Raw genomic sequence first — 18,945 nt, 5'->3', positions numbered from 1 at the left:
TGGAGTGCTGTGCCGTTTCTCAGCCTCCAGGCCCTACATTCTAACCTCTGCTCGCATTAGACATCCGGAGGGCCTCCGACTGGAGGAGGTGGTAGTTGGAGGGACTTCCCTCCTCTCCTACAGCGCGCGTTTAGGGAGCCTTCCCGGATCTGTCCACCACCGTGCAGACCTGAACCCCAAGAGAGCCCAGAAGGTAGTGACAGCAACAATAGTGGCAGCAGCAGCAGTAGTAACAGCAACAGTAATCAATCAACCAATACACATTTATTCAGCCCCTGTAACAGTGTCAGCCACTGGCTAAACTGTGAGGTTACAAAAAGGCAAAAGACAGTCCCTGCCCTCAATTTTACCATTTAGTGAGGGAACAAACACATATATACAAAGAAGAGAAATGGGAAATAATTAACAGAGGGAAGGCACTAAAGTGAATAGGGCATGGGGAAGGCTTCCAGTGAATGAGAGGATTTTAGTTGGGATTTAAGGAAGTCAGGGAAGTGAGTACAGGTGAAGCTGAGGAGGGAGAGTGCTCCAGCATAGGGACTAGGCAGAGAAAATGCCGGCTCACCAAGACAGCAGCAGCACTAATAGGAGCAAGGGCAGGGGAGGATGAGTCCTTACTACTACTAAGACGTGATGGTGGTGGTGGTGGTAGAGAGTGGACAAAGGAAGGAGGGAAAGTGGGCCCAGAACAGAAAGCTGGGAGACATCCAAATGAGGGGGTAGGTCATGACTAGGGCCCAGCAAAATAGAATGAGAGAAGTAATCTCACCATGTTAGGAAAAGTAGGGGCAAGCAGTGAAAGGGAAACAGAGCAAAGATTCCCTAACAGCGGGAGAAAGTCAACAGTAACAAAAATAGAGTACTGGCCTAGAGTCAGAAAGACCTGAGTTCAAATCCTTGGAAACTTACCAGCTATGTGATTTTTGGTAAGTTACTTGACTTCCGTTTGCCATAATCTGCTGGAGAAGGAAATGGACAGTATGGTCCATGGGGTCACAAAAATTCAGACGTCTTTAGCAGCAACAGGTATCTAACTTAATCTTTTTTGGGGGGGAGGCAATCGGGGTTATGTGACTTGCCCAGGGTCACACAGCTAGTAAGTATCGAGTATCTGAAGTCACATTTGAACTCAGGTCCTCCTGATTCCAAGGCTGGAGCTTTATCCATTGCACCATTAGGAGGATGAGTTACAGGGGGAAGAAAGGAGGAATTGATGCAAGAGCAGGTGGAGAAAGAAGAGAAAAGAGAAGACTTTCTGGCCATCAACTTGAGCCGGATTCATCATTGAACACCCTAAGACTGAGAGATAGAGAAGGGAACTTACTCCTTAAAAGAAAAAAAGACTTTATTTTCCTCAATAGAACTTGGGGCTGGAGGCCAGAGTCAGCCAACTGGGATTCTGGTGTGTCATGCTCTCAGAATGTTTTTGACTGTCGGTTGTACACTAGAAGTAGAGAGACGGGAAAGGAAAACAAACCAAAGATAAACTCACCGCTGGGGGTGGGAGAGATGAGAAGAGGGGAGGGGCGACATTTTATCCTGAGGGAGCTAGGACCGGTGGGCTTTGGTCAATGCTGGAGCTCGCTAACTAGCCTTCGGGTACCAAGCTGCTGAGACACTGAAGAGAGGCTTAGCTTTTCCCAGTGTTAGAATATTTCAGCTGCCAACCACAAACTCCATCCTGCAAACCCAGGAGGCTGCAGAAGTTTACTCTATCAAATTTGGCAATTCCCAGGCAGAAGAGATTCCTGGGTCCCCGGGGCCCAGAGACAAAAGACAACCTCCAGACCCAGAGAGCCTCATTCTATGAAAACGTTTTACACCCAAAGTCGCCCTGCTCACTGAAATCATGGGATATCCTGCTTAAAATGGTTCCCAGAATAACTTTTCGGATGAAAAAACATAAACCTCGTGTGGTGAGCTGGTTTCTGAACACTCCGCACCTTGTCCTTACCAGGAGGGATTCGTCAGTTCGTTCTTTCGCTCGCTGGTTCAGTCCGTCAGTCGGGCAAGCAGGCACCAAGAGCAGCAGTAACAGAGGCGTCCACAGTTCCTCAGAACTGACTCAGCGAGGGTAGAGAAATTCAAGAAGTTTAGGAGCCATAACCACAGGTGGGAGGGGGGTTTTCCAGGTTACTTTCCTTCCTTGTCTGTTCTGCCTACTTTTCCTAAGAATCTGGATTCTGAAGGGGGCATTGCCTGAATCCCAAGCGACAGCCTGAAATTTGTCCCCGATTAGGGTGAGTGGTAGGATGGGGGGATGGGCAGGTCAAGAAGCAAGCTGTGGCGGCCTGCTCTACTAGCGAGAATCGGAGCTGTTTCTGGGAAAAGAAACCGAAAGCTGAGCTGGGTCCTTTAAACGTGAGCCAAGAAAGCCAAACTCCAGTCCCTGCGTGTCTTCGGTTCTCGACTACATCCTCTGACCCCCACTGCCCTCCCTCTCATGGATTTTAAACTTCAACAGCCACTGGGCAAATCAGGCTCTGAGCTCAGAGCGGATCGCAGCGAGGGCGGGGGCACTCCTTTCTGAAACGGGGGTGAGGTGGGGTAGGGGCGGAAAGGGCTGCCTGTGTGGTCTCCAAGCTCCTGGTCCGAGAGCAGAGCTGTGGCCTCAAGGAGCCAGGCTGGGAAGCTGGACGATGCGACAGAGTGAGCGCGCTGGGCACTTCCTGGGAACCAGGAGAGGTGCACAGCAGCAGAAAGAGCGATGGAGGAAGAGGTTCAGAAGTGGGGTCTCGCTTGGCCTGAGAGCCTGGAGGCGGCAAGAAAAGCCATTCCTCCTAGCGCCCACCACACTGAACTCAGAATGGGGGAAAAGAAAGATGAGTGTGGGGAGAGCGGGTCCCGACTGGACAGTAGTTTCTACGGGAAGAAGCTCCCAAGCCATTTCACTTTTGCTGTACTTGGAAATGTTGGGACCGCTGGGAGAGGAGGTCGGGGTAAGAGTGAAGGGGAACTACACCTGGTCAGAAATCCTGCTTGGACAAGGGGACCTGGGTCTGCAGGAATTGTGTCCTAAGTAAGGTAGATTCTACAATGCAGTGAGGGAGAGAATCTGTCTGAGAATCATCAATCATCTCACTGACTGCTTCCCAAGACTCTTGTGAGGGGACAGACAGCTCTGGGGGCAAATGGGCCTGTGAGATGTAGCCCTTGGATTAAGAGCCTGGGGAAGATGAGCCAGAAGAAGCAGAGTGGCTGCCAGCAGTCTGCAGTTACTGCCACCATCCAAGGGCTGGGGGACGAGCAGCTTACCAAGAACCCAAAAGATGAGGTTCCTCCTAAAGCACAGGAGGTCTCATCATGGTCAGTGTAACCCAGTAGAGCCCCCACTCTATGGAAAGCCTGGGCGGTGACAAAAGTAATCAAGTAAGTACAGCCTGGGCCCTGCCCCCAGGAGCTTCCCATCTTTAGAGTCAACCACTCTAACATACAAGAACAGAAGTGTCCACAAAGTGCTGTTTGAGACCTGTGGATGGAATAATTACTTCCAAATGAGGTGCTATGGCAAGCCATCTTGGAAGATGTGACATTTATTGAGTGAGGTCTAAAAGGATGAAGAAGATTTTACTGATTAGTGATGGAAGGGCATTGTGGGCATAGGGAATGATATGGACAAAGGTACAGAGGTAGGAAAGTACGCATATGGACTCATGGGATGGAGATTGTTTTTTTTTCCATGAGAGTGGGAAATATTCCTCATTTACTGACAATTTAGATGGAGGGAACCTATGCAGACTTGAGGACTTTCTAAAGGGGAAATAATGCACTTTCCTGCCTATAGGGGCAATTCTTTTCTTCAGTGAAAAGGATCTCTGCCCCTTGCCCTCATTTAGCACGAGGGAGAGGTTGACTCTTTTAGAAATCTTCCCATTCCTCTACTCACAGTGTCCTGTGGATCATACAGGACACTGAACCTGTTAACTGAACCTTAGAGATAAAAACCCTTCTTTATAATTAAGAAGACGAGGTTAGAAGAGATGGGATCTTGCCCATCCTAACATCAGTAGCATAAGGAAATTCATCCCTGAGTCCTCTGCTTTTTGGTGGTGGGATGATTTTCTGGTAGTCAAATGATTTTTAAATTGTCTCTCCCGGATCGATTTTCCAGGTTGGTTATTTTACCGATGAGATATTTTAGGTTTTCATCCATTTCTTCATTTTTTTTTGTTTCTGTTTGACTGATTCTTGCTCTCTCATAGAGTCATTACTTTCCATTTGTCCAATTCTAGTTTTTAACAGATTGTTTTCATCTGTTAGTTTTTGTACTTCCTTCTTCAATTGGCCAAATGTATTTTTAAGGGATTTGTTTTCTTCAGTGTACTTTTTTCCAATTGGCCAATTGTATTTTTGAAGGACTCTTCTACCTCTCTCATTAGACTTTTAAAATCATTCTTACGCTCTTCTAAGAAGGCTTTTGGGGCTTCAGACCAGTTCATATTCCCTTTTCATGTTGCAGATGTGGGTTTCTTGACATTGTTGTCCTCTTCAAAGTTTTTGTCTTGATCTCCACTCTTCTCATAGTATGAATCTATGGTACGTATCTTTTTACTCGTGGTGTTTCTTTATTCCCTGGCCTTTAAAGAGTTTGACCTCTTCTGCTGGGGAACAGAGTGCACTGAGCCAAGCTTCTTTTGTTGGGAGCCTACATATTGGTCACTGGCTTTGTGTGCTGGGTCTTATGTTGGCAATTGGAAGCTGTAGGATCCTGGCAGCTTACCTCATGTTGAGCTGAAATCAGCAAAGCTGGAAGTTTCAGGCAGTTCTAGGTTGTCTGCTTTTCCTTTCCTTAGCTTTCTTCAGCTCCTTTTCGATGGGTGCTACAGGGTGTTTATCTGCCTCGGGCCCCTTTCAGTGCTGTCTCCCTCGTTTCTGCTAATGCACTGGGAGATTCCTTTGAGGTAGAGTACCGAGGCACCTGTTGGTTTTCTGAGCTGGTTTCCACCAGTTCCTCCCAACCTCAATGAGGTCCAGGTGTTGGTGTTTGCCTGCTCTACCACCTGGACTTCAGGATCTCTTCCTGGTTGACAGTTGGAGGTTCTCACAGCTTACCTTGTGTTTGGCTGGTATCAGCCATGCTTGGACTTTAGGAAGACTTTAGGTTGCTTTCTTCTGCTCTTTTCAGATAAATGGTGCAGGATACTTATCCGCCCAGGGCCTTTTGTAGTGCTATTACCCTTATTTTTGCTGAGGCACTGGGAGACCCATTTGCTGGGCTGCTGCACTGCTACTCCCCAACTTTCTTCTACTTCAGATGTTCCAGGGTTTTTTTTGGGGGGGATTTTCTGGTTTTCAGAGGTTGATAGGGGAGAGTGAGAGCAACTACCTTTTTACTCCACCATCTTGTCCCCCAATTTTCATATAATTTGGTTGTGGTTTTGCTGCCGCCTTCTTCTTCTTCTTCTTCTTCTTCTTCTTCTTCTTCTTCTTCTTCTTCTTCTTCTTCTTCTTCTTCTTCTTCTTCTTCTTCTTCTGTCTCTTTTCCCCTCCCCTCCAAAGTTCTTTTTAAAAGTCTCTGGTAAAAGAACAAAGATGAATCTCTTTTATCCTGTGCAATAATAGAAATCAACAGACTTCCATCGGACATGCCCTTGGACAAATTCTCTCTCGTTTAGAAATGGGCAGTCATGTTTTGTTCCTCATTTTGAAAACCTGATCAAGGGTTGAACACAAATTCTAGATTGCGGTGGGAACCATCAAGCTTTTCTCTTACTCATCAAGTTGTGGCTCATGTTCACTTAAAGAAACCTTCTAAATACCTTTTGAATTTAGTCTAAAACTGCCAACCTTTCACAAGGAAAGTTTTCATTTCTGCCAAAGTGTTGGTTTTATACGCACACCCCCCTGCACCTCCAACCTTTTTGTCCTTTTTTTTTTTTGTTGGCTGAAGTTTAGTGTTGAAAAAGAATAGACAGTATATAAAAATACTTTTTTTGGTTTGGTTTTGAGTAAAAGTCTTCTGTTTTAGGGAAATATGATGCTTACTAAATACTTTTTTCATAAAGTTTGTTAATAACTTCTTTCTCTTCCTTCCTTCCTTCCTTCTTTTTCTTCTTCTTTCTTTCTTCCTTTCTTTCTTTTTCTTTCTTTTTCTTTCTTCTTTCCTTCCTTTCTTTCTTCCTTCTTTCTTTTTCTTTCTTTCTTTCTTCCTTCCTTCCTTCTTCTTTCTTTCTTTCTTCTTTCTTTCTTTCTTTCTTCTTTCTTTTTTTTTCTTTCTTTCTTTCTTCATTTTTCCTCCTACACTTGACAGGTATGAGAGGGATGGTGTCTCTTAGCAGCAGTTCTTTGAGATGGAGTTGAACTCAATGAGTCCTCACCATAAAAGGATCATACATTTATTGGGTTACATCAACCTAGTTACCCCTAAGCTGCCAAGCTTGCTTTTTAATTATTAATATTATTATATTTAGCTGGACCATATATATGATACCTGGTGCCATTTTATTTTGTTTAGTTTTTTTTTTCTTTTCTTGATGACCCTGAGCACAAAGTAGCTGAGATAGATGAGTGAGGACCACATGATGTTCTGAATATGAGAGCGGCACTGGTTTTGCTGCATCCAGGAAAAATCGAGATAGTTAACTACACAACCCATCAACATCTGTGTAATCAGAAACAAGGTGATGAACATGGTGAACTTCGGTGAGACCTGGAACCCCACCGCTTGCAAGGTATAGTAGGAATACATTACTGCATGCACTTCATAGTTCATGGTCATGAACCAACCATGTCCTTCTAAAAGTAGCAAGAATAGAGCAGCACAGTGATGTGGTGACACCAATGTAGTAAGATGAGTTTCTGTTTTTGAAAAATAATTAATAGTTTCTCCAAATTCAAGTGATTTGCTTAATACAAATGCAAAAGACGCAAATTTGCTGACAGGTCCATTGTAAAAACTCTGATCACAAATTGATTGCTTCAGGCCTTTGGTCATCAAAATGTACACAATATAAGCACCAGTTTGAAGAGCAACAACTGTACCCTAACCCTATATGGAAGACTGCAATGCTCAGGGACCACAGTACAAGTGGCTTCCTGACTTCCAACTTTGCCCATTTGTTCATTAGGTGCTGACCACCAAATATAAAGGCAGCATACAGAGCTGAAAATAAGAACGATTTTCTTCCAGTTCTCTTGCATCGACTGGATGGCTTTGTTCTCATTGAATTGCTTTTCAAATTCATATTCCTGAGAAGTCAACACTACATGTTCATTTGAACTGCTTCTCTGAATCCCTGCATATTCCATATAAAAATAAGTAAATTATCTGCAAAAAAGCATTTCTCCCCCTTTCTATTACTGTCTGAAGTCCTTCCCTCAACAACCTCCCATTTCTTCCCCTCCTTGTGCACCCTCTGCATCTCTCTAAGCTGCATCCTGGATTTGCCATTGCTTTCTCCTGCTCTTCCTATTCTCTTTCTCCTGTATCTGGTGTTCTTCTTGATCCTGTTTCATTTTGAAGTTTCATTTTCATTGTATTATGAGGTTCAGACACATGAGCAGACACCTTAAACTTACTTGGATGATTCCATTTCTCTACATGGAGGACACTTGGGAACTTGTTTCTGAGTTGAGGGCCGCTCTAAGAGTCTGATCTGGGTTTAACATCCAGGACAGAATTTGCCTCTTGTCCAGGCTTAACCCACAAGGCTCAATCATTTAGGAACCAGGGCTCTCCAAATCTCTCCCTGCAAGGGAGGCTACTGAGACATTCCTTCTCACTCTTTGAACCTTAGATTTACACATTCACTCCTCTATGCAGGTGGCACCAAGGCACATGGGAAAGCCTTGGAAACTACAACCCAATCTAGGAACCCTCATAACGAGGAAATGTATGTTGTCACATCCTCAGCAGATGTTTTGGGGAGTGTCTCACGGGAAACACTCTTTGAAGTTAGGCTAGATTTTCTCTATATATCCTTTACCCTCAGATGAATAAACTGACTCAGTCTTTACTGCTCCGCCTGGCCGACGTCTCACATTTATTTTCTGCCTTCCCGTTCAGTGCACTATCTGATTGCTGGCAACATTTCAGAGGGTCTTGATGATGTGTAAAGGAAGTGTTTGGGAGAAACTATGAGTCACGTATAGACTTCCTGCCAAATATTTAGTGCAAGGGAAGCTCTTTGATGACCCTTATCGGCATTCAAAAAGCCCTTTCAATATCACTACCTAGTCTTTTTCCTCTGCCCATTTTAGGAAAATCCTGGTGACTCTTCTGTTTACAACCTTCAGTGATATACCTGTTGTAAGGGAACAGCCCTTAAGTTCTTCTCCCCCACTAAAACCATCTGAGTCTGAGAAACAGGCATTACTCTTTGGTATTGGAACCAGTAAGAACAGTTGTATGAATTCATCTAGCAATATTCTGCAGCATGAGAACAGGAGTGGAAAGGCAGAAGGCAAAATTGACTCAGATGTGAGGTTAGGAAAGAGATATGCAGCAATAGGACAAAGGATTCAAGGATTCAAGAGCACATGAAACTCTGAAGTTGGAATTCTTAACTATGAGGCCAAGATTTTCCATGAATGAAAGTGCATCTATAACAGCATGGTCCCCGAATAAAGCACACAGAGTGGAGTGATTAGAGGTTATGGTGAGAATGAAAAATACATTAGAAAGGATGAGGTATAGAAATAAGTAAAGCAATGAGGATAGGGTTAGATAGAAGAATTTTAGAGTTATAGATTATAGAGATAGAACACTTTGGGTACTAGTGACTCCAAGGGTGTGGCTATTCTTATATATGGCTGGGGTAGAGGGAAGGTTCAGATCATGACAGTGCACTACTTTGATGTACTAGGAAAAAAGGATATTTCAGAAGGCATCAACATATAAATTGTAGTCCCCAATTACAAAGTCAGGGTCAGTGGAAGGTTAACAAGGGCTCATAATGTCCCATCCTGCACAGTTTTTCAAAGATCATTGAGAATAGCGCAGCAATTACACTTAGGTCACTTAAACTGAAACACTTATCAAGCACCTAATGGTGCAAAGCACTCTGCTAGGGACTAGGGACATGAACACAAAAACGACAAATAGTCCCTGTCCTTAAAGAGCTTATATTTTACTGAATGCACATTCTTCCAGTTCCTAAGGATGAACTTTACCAGGCTGTCTTGAAATCATCAAGGTAAAGTCAAGTCATCTATTATGATGTCCTGAGGTATTTTGCTTATCAACTTCCTATTAACCATTTTGGTCATGTCCTTTGTAATCTATAAATCATTCTCATAGTCTAAGAAAATTAAAGCAACTTGAGAGTTGAGCTTCTCTGTTTTCATGTTGTCATACATTAGCTTCTCCATTTGCCCTGAGCCATTACTCACTCTACTCTTAATCTCATTCCCTTCCTTCTGATGACCATTTCCAGTTTATCCTGAATCTATCCTGTTTGTTCATAGTGATTTACGTGTTGTCTTCTCCATTATGTTGTGAGTGCCTTGGGAACCAGGGATTGTCTTTTATCTTTTTTTGTCTCCCCAGGCACACATTGCTGTTATTCACTCATTCAGAATGTCTGAACTCTTCATGACCCTATATAATCATAACTGTTCCATAAAGTTTTCTTGCAGAGATACTGAAAGGTTTGTCATTTCCTCCTCCAGTGGATCCTTTTGTCAGACAGAGCAAGGATAACTGACTTGCCCAGGGTAAACACAGCTAGGAAGTGTCTGAAGCTGGATTTGAACTCAGATATTCCTGATTCCAGGCCCAACACTCTGTTCCCTCAGACACCAGCTGGCACAACATGCTAGTTGACTCAGTGATTGACTTATTTGATCCTACTTTTTTTTAAATAAAATAACTTAGAGAACACAGACACAAGCAAAAGCCTTTTGTCTTCCCTATTAACTTCAGCTCATTGCAATCTTTAGCATTCCCAGTGCTGTTATTACAGGTCTTTCCTATATTTTATATATATTCATCCTTTTTCACCTGGGCTTGCTTGTATCCTGTGTTTATCCTTTTTTTTTTTTTTTTGCTTTTTGGTGAGGCAATCAGGATAAAGTGACTTGCACAGGGTCACACAGCTAGTAAGTGTCAAATGTCCAAAGCCAAATTTGAACTCAGGTCCTCCTGACCCCAAGACCAGAGCTCTATCCACTGAGCCACCGAGGTGCTCCTATCCTGCATATATCTTTTTAAACCTATATTTTTAGTTGTCTAAATCTATATTCTGAGGTCAGGTTCTAATGTTCTACATTCTTGGTGCCCTTTTACCTCTCACATTTTCTGTTCCATATTCTAGCAGCCCTCCAGCTCTCACACTTTATGATTCTACTTCCTCTGGACTATGAACTGATTCAGTGGAAGTATTAGGACAACCAAGTTCAACCCTTCTCCCTTGTGAGTATCAACCCTTAGTACTGTTGACGAAGGCCATACTAAAACTTGTATCCGTTTCCTGACCCTAGTTAGTCTCGTCCAGGATGAAATTAGGAAGGAAAAAAAGGTTGACCTAATTCATGTTAGGGTTTACTAAGATTAGGATAATGTGTTTCTGATACATAGACTAATTCTTTGGAATCTCCTTTTTCTCTCTCTTAGATGATCAATTAGAAGGAACAGAGGTGAGTCTAATATTTTGTTTCATCAGAGAATTTGAATAGTTAATACTGTATGGGGGCTCTGGGGTCCATATTGATACATTAGAAAGAACAAAAAAATAGATGTTAAAAGGTAATTAACTTTTCTTTGGGGATCTGCTATTGATTTGCTGTGTGATTTGAGTAACTCTTTTACCCCCTTCTCTGAGCGACAGTTTCATCAACTATAAAATAAGACCATTGTACTAAAATTCTCTAAAAGATATTCTTAGGGTCCTTTCTCTGTGCTCACATTCTATATTATTTGTTCTAAGGTCTCTTGTAGCTCCAGCATTTCAACATTCATTTTTTAAAATAGTAAAGTCAAACTTAGAAAGTGGAAGTGATTAGTTCAAAGTCAGAAGACTTGAACAGGGACACCCCAAATAAGTATGAATATTGTAAGAGCCAAAGATAGAGGTTCTAAGACTCCAGTGGAATATACGAACCACTGTCTGAAAAATGGCTGCTACAGATAGCCTGGTACAAGCAAAGCTGCATGATACCTGGATACCCTCAAACCAATCTGCACCATACATCAGAAAATTAATATGAACCAATAAATATGCACTCTGTGATGCTAATATGTGAGTACTAAATGTGAAACACTTTCTTCATTATCTTCTAATTTATGTCTCCAGAGACAGCTTATGACCACTTGGATCTATGTAGCAAAGGAAATGGATATACTCAGATTCAAAAGACAAGTCTTCCTGACTCCAGGCCTGATGCTCAATCCGTTGGGCCCCTACTTAAGTGGCCTCCAATTGTCTCTCAAGACTTATTTGTCCATCACCTCCTCTCTCCAATACTCAGTGATCTAATTAAACTCTTCACTCTCTCTGTTGTTCCAGACAATCCATTTTCCTATCTTTTTAAGGAAAGCTATGCCAATGACCATATTTGAAAGAAAAGCTTCACATGCTTCTCTGTTGCACGTTGATGTTTTTCATTGATGATTTAGCTCATTGGAAAGTTATGGCATTTTGATTTGATGCTTGAGCTCATTTTGTACTGGCCATCCTCTATGCCTGGAATGGACTCCCCTTTCTTCCTTTAAGATGCAGATCAAATATTATTTTGCACAAGGAGTTTTTCCTGATCCTTCTGATAGGATTATTGTTATTGCACCACTTTCTACTGCCTGGGTACTCTGACCAATCCTGAACTGTGATAGCAAGCAGGTCTGTATAATTAAACTAATACCTTATGGTGGGATTACTCAGGTACATTGATAGCAAACCGGTGTGTCTTATTAAAAAATCACTTGAGGGCTGGGATTAGCCACGAGGGCCTCCGGGGTGATTGTTATTTTCAGTATTTAAACTGGACCCTGGCAATCAAAAGGGCTCAAAAGCAAAAGAGATAGGAGCAAGGAGCTCTCTTGGAAACTCTGGAGAAAAAGCTCCTGGCGGTTCTGCGCTATGAAAAGAAGGGCCTTGGCGGCTCAACCTGTGCAATCAAGGTAAAGAGAGCGAAGGTCGCAACACCCTATTTTTTAACAGTTTTAGGGGTCAAAAGGCTCCGGGTAAAGTGGGGAAATAGGAAAAACAAAAGTAAAAAGGCTTCGGAATAGGAGCATGAGAAAAGAAAAGAAAAGGGCTGCAGCATAACAATAGTATCCCTTTGGAAGGCAATGAGCACTTTCTTAAGGTTTTGGGAGGCGCACCTGACATTGAAAGTATGGGTCAAATACAAAGCAGAAGCAAAGACAGAGAAAATAATGTGCAACTTTTAAAAGAAAGAGTGAAGAAATAAGTTTTTTCTTCACAGATGGTCAGTTACAGGAATTTTTGGAATGTGTAGAAACATGCTGCCTGTGGGTGCTTCAGGAAAGAAAAATCGATTTACAAATAAGGGAAATGGTGGGTAGACAAATGAGTGATTACTATAGAGAAGTACGTCCAGGTGCTTTCTCCATAGCTACATTCTCAATTTCAACCGTGCTAAAAATATGTCTCGATCCTCGTTATTAATAACTGAAATACATAAGGCAGATTTGGGGGCAGGAACTAAGGAAGAAGAAGATATGAATAGAATATTTCAGGAAAAGCTTAGAATTGTAGAAGATGTTATCTATGCAAAATGTATTAGACCTTCAGCACCACCACATCCCTCACCCTCACATAGATCAAGCTCCTACAGAAAACATAATGAGGAGATAAATAAATATCAAAAAAGCCATAAAATACACTGTAAAGGATTATTAGAAAAGGCAATTATAAAAGCAGAGGAAAAGGGACAGGTAGTACCCATGGAATTCAAATTACCTGTGCCCAGAATAATGCTATTTCCAGTACAGGAGGAGGAAGATGTAAATAACCCAAGTACAAACACTAGAGTTCAGAGACAGTTTTAAATTTAAATTGTTAAAAGAATTAAAAGAGGCTTCAGTTAATTCCGGATCCAATAGAATATTAGCCCCATATAACTGGTATTCTATAGTAAAGATATGTCTTGCTACTAGAGATTATTTCATTTGGGAATCAGAATATTGTTTTTAATATGAATGTATTTATTTTTAGTTTTCAATATTCACTTCCACAAGTTTTTGAGTTCCAATTTTTTGTCCCATCTCACCCTTTCCCCTACTCTGTCCTCTCTTCTATCTCTCCCCCCTTCTCTTATCCCCTTCCCCTTCTAGTTTCCTGTAGGGCAACATAGACTTCTATACCCCATCTCCTGTATTTCTTATTTCCCAGTACCATGTGAAAACATTTTTTTCTACATATGTTTTTACAACTTTAGGTTTCAAATTTTCTCTCTTTCTCCCTCCCCACCCACCCTCATTGAAAAGGCAAGCAACTCAATATAGGTTGTACATGTGCAATTATGCAAAACACTTCCATAGTAGACATGTTGTGAAAAGCTAACTCTGTTTCCCTTAATCCTATCCTGCCCTCCCATTTCTTCTATTCCTTCTTTTCACCCTGTCCCTCCTCAGAAGTATTTCCTTCTGATTACCCCCTTTCCCAATCTGTCCTCCTCTCTATCATCACCCTGCTCTCTTATCCCCTTCTCCCCCTAATTTCCTGTAAGGTAACACAGATTTCTATACCCAATTGAATGTGTATGTTACTCCCTCCTTAAGCTAGATCCAATGACAATAAGATTCACTCATTCCCTCACCTTCCCCTGCTTCCCCTCCACTGTAAGAGACTTTTCTTTTATCTTTTCTTTTGATAATTTACCCCATTCTGCCTCTCCCTTTCCTCTTCTCCGAGTATCATCTTCTCTCATCCCTTAATGTTATTCTCCACACATGACCCTTTAATCTTCAACTCACCCTGTGCCCTGTATCTCTTTATCTATCTATCTATATACATACATACATACATATATTTTTTTTTCAACTGCCCTAATACTGACAAACATCTCATGAGTTATAAATATCATCATTCCATGCACGAATGTAAACAGTTCAATCTTAATAAATCTATCATGATTTCTCTCCACATTGTCTTTCACTTTTCATTCTTTTGGATTTGTTTTACAATGTCTTCATTTTTCATAAACTCAGTAGTTTCCAGTTGCTCCATTCTAATTTTTAAGGAAGTGTTTTCATCACTGAGCTTTTGGACTGTTTCCATTTGGCCAATTTTGCTTTTAAAGGCATTCTTCTCCTCATTGGCTTTTTGGACCTCTTTTGCCATTTCGGTTTCTCTAGTTTTTTAAGTGTGATTTTCTTCACCATTTTTTGGGTCTACTTTAGCAAACTGCTAACTAGTTTTTTTATGATTTTCTTGCGTCACATTTATTGCTCTTCCCAGTTCTTCCATGGCCTGCGACCGATTCCTATTTTTCTTGTTGGCTGTGGAGTAGGAACTTTGACTTTGTTGTCGTCTCCTAGTTGTATGTTTTCATCTTCTTTGCCACCAAAAAAAGAGATTCTATGCTCTGACATTTTTTGCACAGTTTGCTCATGATCCCAGCCAATTACTTGAGTATTAAACTCTTTGTTAAGGTAAAGGATCTACATCCAGTGTGCAGAATACACTGTCCCCAGCTTTGAGGGTTTTCTGCAATTATGTTCACAGATATTTCCAGAAACATCTAACTTTTCAGGTCTTCCAAAGTGGTATGATAAAGAGTGATGTATTTATTCCTTTCCTGGCCAGTGCTCTGATCTATCAGAGACCACAAACATTCCTTTTTACCTTGGAACTGTGAGGAGTGTTCTCTCTGCCCCATTGTTAATAGCTCCACCACGCCAGCACTCTTCCTTGCCCTAGGAGTGCCACCCAGAGCTGTGACCCACATAAAACCATGGCAAAGAAAGAGAATTCTACCTCTACACCAGCATAGAAATCACTGTAATCTCCCTCTGATCAGCCACTGAATTCCCCCTCAATCTGTGGGCTAGGATATCCAGAAGCAGCTGCGCCCGCCCCACCAGGGGTACAACCTGGAATGGGGCTGAGAATTACTTTCTCTCTCATGAGGTCACAGAATTTTCATAGTGACATTCTAAGTTGTCTTTGGAGTTCTGGGTCAAGGAATCGGGGAAACTGCCACAGCTGCCCATGATTCAGTCCCCTGAGCCCTGTACCACATTGATTTCCTACATGCCCAAGGTGAACTGTGTTTCTCTCCTAACTCTACACAATAGATCTTTATAATCAAAGGTGAGATAGAGCTTTCTTATCGACCATCCAGATTCTCTTGGAATGGACATTTGCATAACTCTGTCTTTTCTGGTTTCTGCTGCTCTAGAATTTATTTAGAGCCATTTATCCAAGTTATTTCTAGGTGTTTGGGGGAGAGCTAAAGAAAGTTGCTGCATTTACTGCACTGTGTTGGCTCTGTCCCCGCACCATTTAAATAATGTTTAACATTCCTTTCAAACACAATGTTTTGGGGCCAGGTAGGTGAGTGACCACAACAAACAGCACCTGGGAAACAAGTGAAACCATTTCATTTTTGACTTTCCTATCTGGAAAGAAAATCTCAAGGACCGTATTCCAATAAGGAATCTAATAGTGATAAGTGTGCATTTAAATATAGATTCAACTTTGGGAAAACAGAGTCAACTTGGGGAAAAAAGATAGGAAAGTGTGGGTTGAAGAGGAGAAAAGGGAAGTCCAAAGGAAATTTAAAATAGATATACACTTGTGGGCCAGGCCACCTGCAGGACCGGCCCAGCCGATGTAGGGGACAGGCAAGGATGCTGCCTGCTTGGCCAGTGCTTGAGATTTTCTCTCCTGGCAGGCTCCTCTCTGGGCAAACCTGTGACCTCAGCTAGGAGGACAGGCAGTGAGGCAGGCCTCACCTCCTCTGTCACCCCAGTGGTCACTCCGGCCTTAAGAAGGATCAGCCTCAACCTGGCATCAGCTTTGCTGCAGACTTGTCCTGCTCTTCTGCCACATGAGTCAGAATTCTGCACTCCAGTTCTCAAAGCTGATCCTGTACCTCCTCTAGCTGTAGGAGCCCAGCCTCAGCACTTTTGTCACCAAAAAGCAATTGACGAATCCAGGCAGGGTCCTTAGACTCCACCTAGAAGCCACCAGAGGAAAGAGCTCAGCAGGGATGAGGAAGGAAGAGGGCCTGGACAGGAGGCCTGGGCTGTCTAAAGACACTCTGAGGGCCGGCACATGCCTGCCTGATGCCAAGGAAGGGATACTTGTGAAACAAGTGACTGGCATTTCTCTACTGCTTTTGAGGTCTGCAAGAAGGATCTCATTGGATCCTCTGGGACCTCATATTATCCCATTTGATAGATGGAACTGAACCTTCTTATTAGCTAGTCTTTGCTTAGATCAGAGAAATGCTGCAGAGTGGGCTTTGCAAAGCCTCAGACTGAGTCACGGCTGACAGGTGGATTTAGAAGCAGTTAAGGAGTCAGGTTAAATTAGCAAGGAAAGGAAGAGAGCATTTTCCCTAACCTCAACCTCTCAGCCCAAAGCACTGCATTTAACCCTAATTCATTCAGGGTTGATGTCAGATGGACTGTCTCAAAGGCCTGAAGAAATCTTTTCATGTGGGTTGGAAGTTTCGAGAGATTTTAACTCAAAACCTTTGTAGAGTGCTGCGGGGACCTTGGGGGCACTGAACTGCTACAGGTCCTGGTGGATTGGTGCCTTCTGAATATAGTTCCAGTTCAAATCTGTGAAAATGCTTAACCTAGAGTATACCTCATGGACAATGTTTATGGACATCAAATCCTGCATGAAGGAGAGGACATTTTTAATTCTCTAAGGAGTGTGACCCCAGAATCTAACCATGTCAGAGAAGAAGGATATCCTAGGCAACACCTCACAGTTAACCCGGAATTCTTAAGTGTATAAGTTCCCAAGTTTGAGACCCTGAGATTCTGACCTACTAAAGATAGAAGGGCATTTCCTGATCCAGAAAGCTCATTGGAGAAAGATGAAGATGGTCTGCATAAATAGTTACTGTGCAGTGTCCTATATGGAGAGAAAATATAGTGAGTACCTTGGACAGTGCAGGTCCGATGGACAATGGATTCTGTGTTAGCCCCAAAATATGTTTAACTTTTTTTTGGGGGGGGGTGAGGCAGTTGGGGTTAAGTGACTTACCCAGAGTCACACACAGCTAGTTAAGTGTTAATGTGTCTGAGGCCAGATTTGAACTCTGGTCCTCCTGACTCCAGGGCTACTGCTCTGCCCACTGCACTACCCTAGCTGCCCCTGTTTAACTTCTGAATCACAGAGTATCATGAGTCTAGGGGAGAAAGGATAAGAGTCTGGGGGAAAGAAGGAATTACTATGATATCAAAGGGTGTCCTCAAGAACAACCTTCACCTCATCCCTTTTCAGGGGACCTCATGGGCTGTTCAGTCTTGTGTGTTTATCTGTTTATGGATATCTGTGAATCCTCTGCAACTTCTGCATTTTTGATACCTCGAGGGCTTGCAAGAGAGCAAGTCATTCACATATGAGGACACCAAAAAAAGCAGAGGCATTTTATTTGGGGGGGGGGGATCCTAAGGGCTTGAGAGGATTGCCTGAGGACAATATGAGTCAACAGTGTGATGGGCCAGCCAAAAGAGTCAATGCTACCTCGGGGCATATGAGGAGAGGCACATATTCCAGGAACAAGTTGGTGACAGTCCCGGTATAATCTCTTCCTTGGACAGATCACATCTCAAGTGCTGTGTTCAGGTCTAGGCATCACGGTTTAAGAAGGACATTCATGAGCCAGAAAGTGTCCATAGAAGGGAAACCAAGGATGGCTACAGGCTTTGAATCTATCTCATATAAGGAGCAAATGAAGGAATTAGACATATTGAGCTTAGAGAAGAGGAGACTTGGTAGGGTGATACGAAAGCCGTTCTAGTATCAGAAGGGCTGACATGTGGATGAGCGTTTAGAGTTGTCCTGGATTCCCCCAAATGGAAAGACCAAATGACAATGAAGGGGTAGAAATTCAGAGATTTTTTGACTGTTAGAACTTAGAGGGATGTTTAGGGATCACCTAGCCTACCCATTCCTTCCTTATACAGTTGAGAAGATTAGCCCAAAATAGTCAAGTGAGGAGGTCAAAAGTGACTAGGGACAGTCTCAGGAAAGAATGAAAATCACAAGTGAGCATCACAATCTCTTGGTTCACTTTCATGGTGGCACTGATGTGCTTAGAAAGGAAGGGGTTGGACCTTCTGCTTCTGGGAGCCAAGATGGTGGAGTAAGAAGTAGCTCTTACCCTCCGTTGTTAACCTCTGAAAGCCCAGAAAATATCACCCCAGGAAAAAACCTGGAATAGCTGAACCAGAAGAAAGATGGGGTGCAGCAGTCCAGTAGCCCAGGTAGCTTGAGAGATTAATGGGAAAGGCCCCTATTGCCCTGGGTTAGGGGAGCAGTACAGAATGTGAGGCATCCCGGCAAGCTAGCAGAAAGCCCCACCTCAGCATACTAGGGGAAGATCCTGAAACACAGGTGGTTGAGCAGGCAAACACCAACACCTGGACCCCCTAGTGCCTCAGTGAGGGTGGGGGAACTGTTGGAAACCAGCTTGGAAAACCACCAGGTGCCTCGGCATTCTACAGCACCCAGGTCTCCCACTGCCTCAGCAAAAGTACTATCCACTATCAGTGGATAGAGTACCAGCCCTAGATTCAGGAGGACCTGAGTTCAAATCTGGCCTCAGACACATAACACTAGCTGTGTGACCCTGGGCAAGTCATTTAACCACATTGCCTAGACACAACAAAAAAATGAATAAGGGAAGCAAGCTCCAAGGGGCCCCAGATGGATAAACATCCTGCAACATCCATCTGAAAGGAGCTGAAGAAAGCAAAACGAAAAGAAAGGCAGGCACCTCCAGGGGCCAGACTACCCAATCCAACCCCTAGAGTCCCAGTGTTGCTGATTCCAGCCCAACACCAGGTAAGCTGCCAGA

The 18,945-nt window shown here is 43.0% G+C and overlaps 1 long non-coding RNA gene and 1 pseudogene across 1 annotated transcript; one reads left to right on the top strand and one right to left on the bottom strand.

Moving 5' to 3' along the window:
- Nucleotides 1–6,406: 6,406 nt before the first annotated feature.
- On the bottom strand, nt 6,407–7,248 carry LOC110203716 (very long chain fatty acid elongase 6 pseudogene; annotated as a pseudogene).
- A 2,733-nt stretch (nt 7,249–9,981) lies between these two features.
- LOC110203722 (uncharacterized) lies at nt 9,982–11,431 on the top strand. Its single transcript, XR_002323066.2, has 3 exons — nt 9,982–10,351; nt 10,553–10,575; nt 11,232–11,431. It is a non-coding gene; the product is annotated as an uncharacterized LOC110203722 (long non-coding RNA).
- The last annotated feature ends 7,514 nt before the right edge of the window (nt 11,432–18,945 follow it).

The sequence above is a fragment of the Phascolarctos cinereus genome, unplaced genomic scaffold (genome assembly GCF_003287225.1).
Source record: "Phascolarctos cinereus isolate Bilbo 61053 unplaced genomic scaffold, phaCin_HiC Scaffold_9;HRSCAF=440, whole genome shotgun sequence".
Lineage (NCBI taxonomy): Eukaryota > Metazoa > Chordata > Mammalia > Diprotodontia > Phascolarctidae > Phascolarctos > Phascolarctos cinereus.
This window is presented reverse-complemented; position numbering and strand designations above follow the sequence as displayed.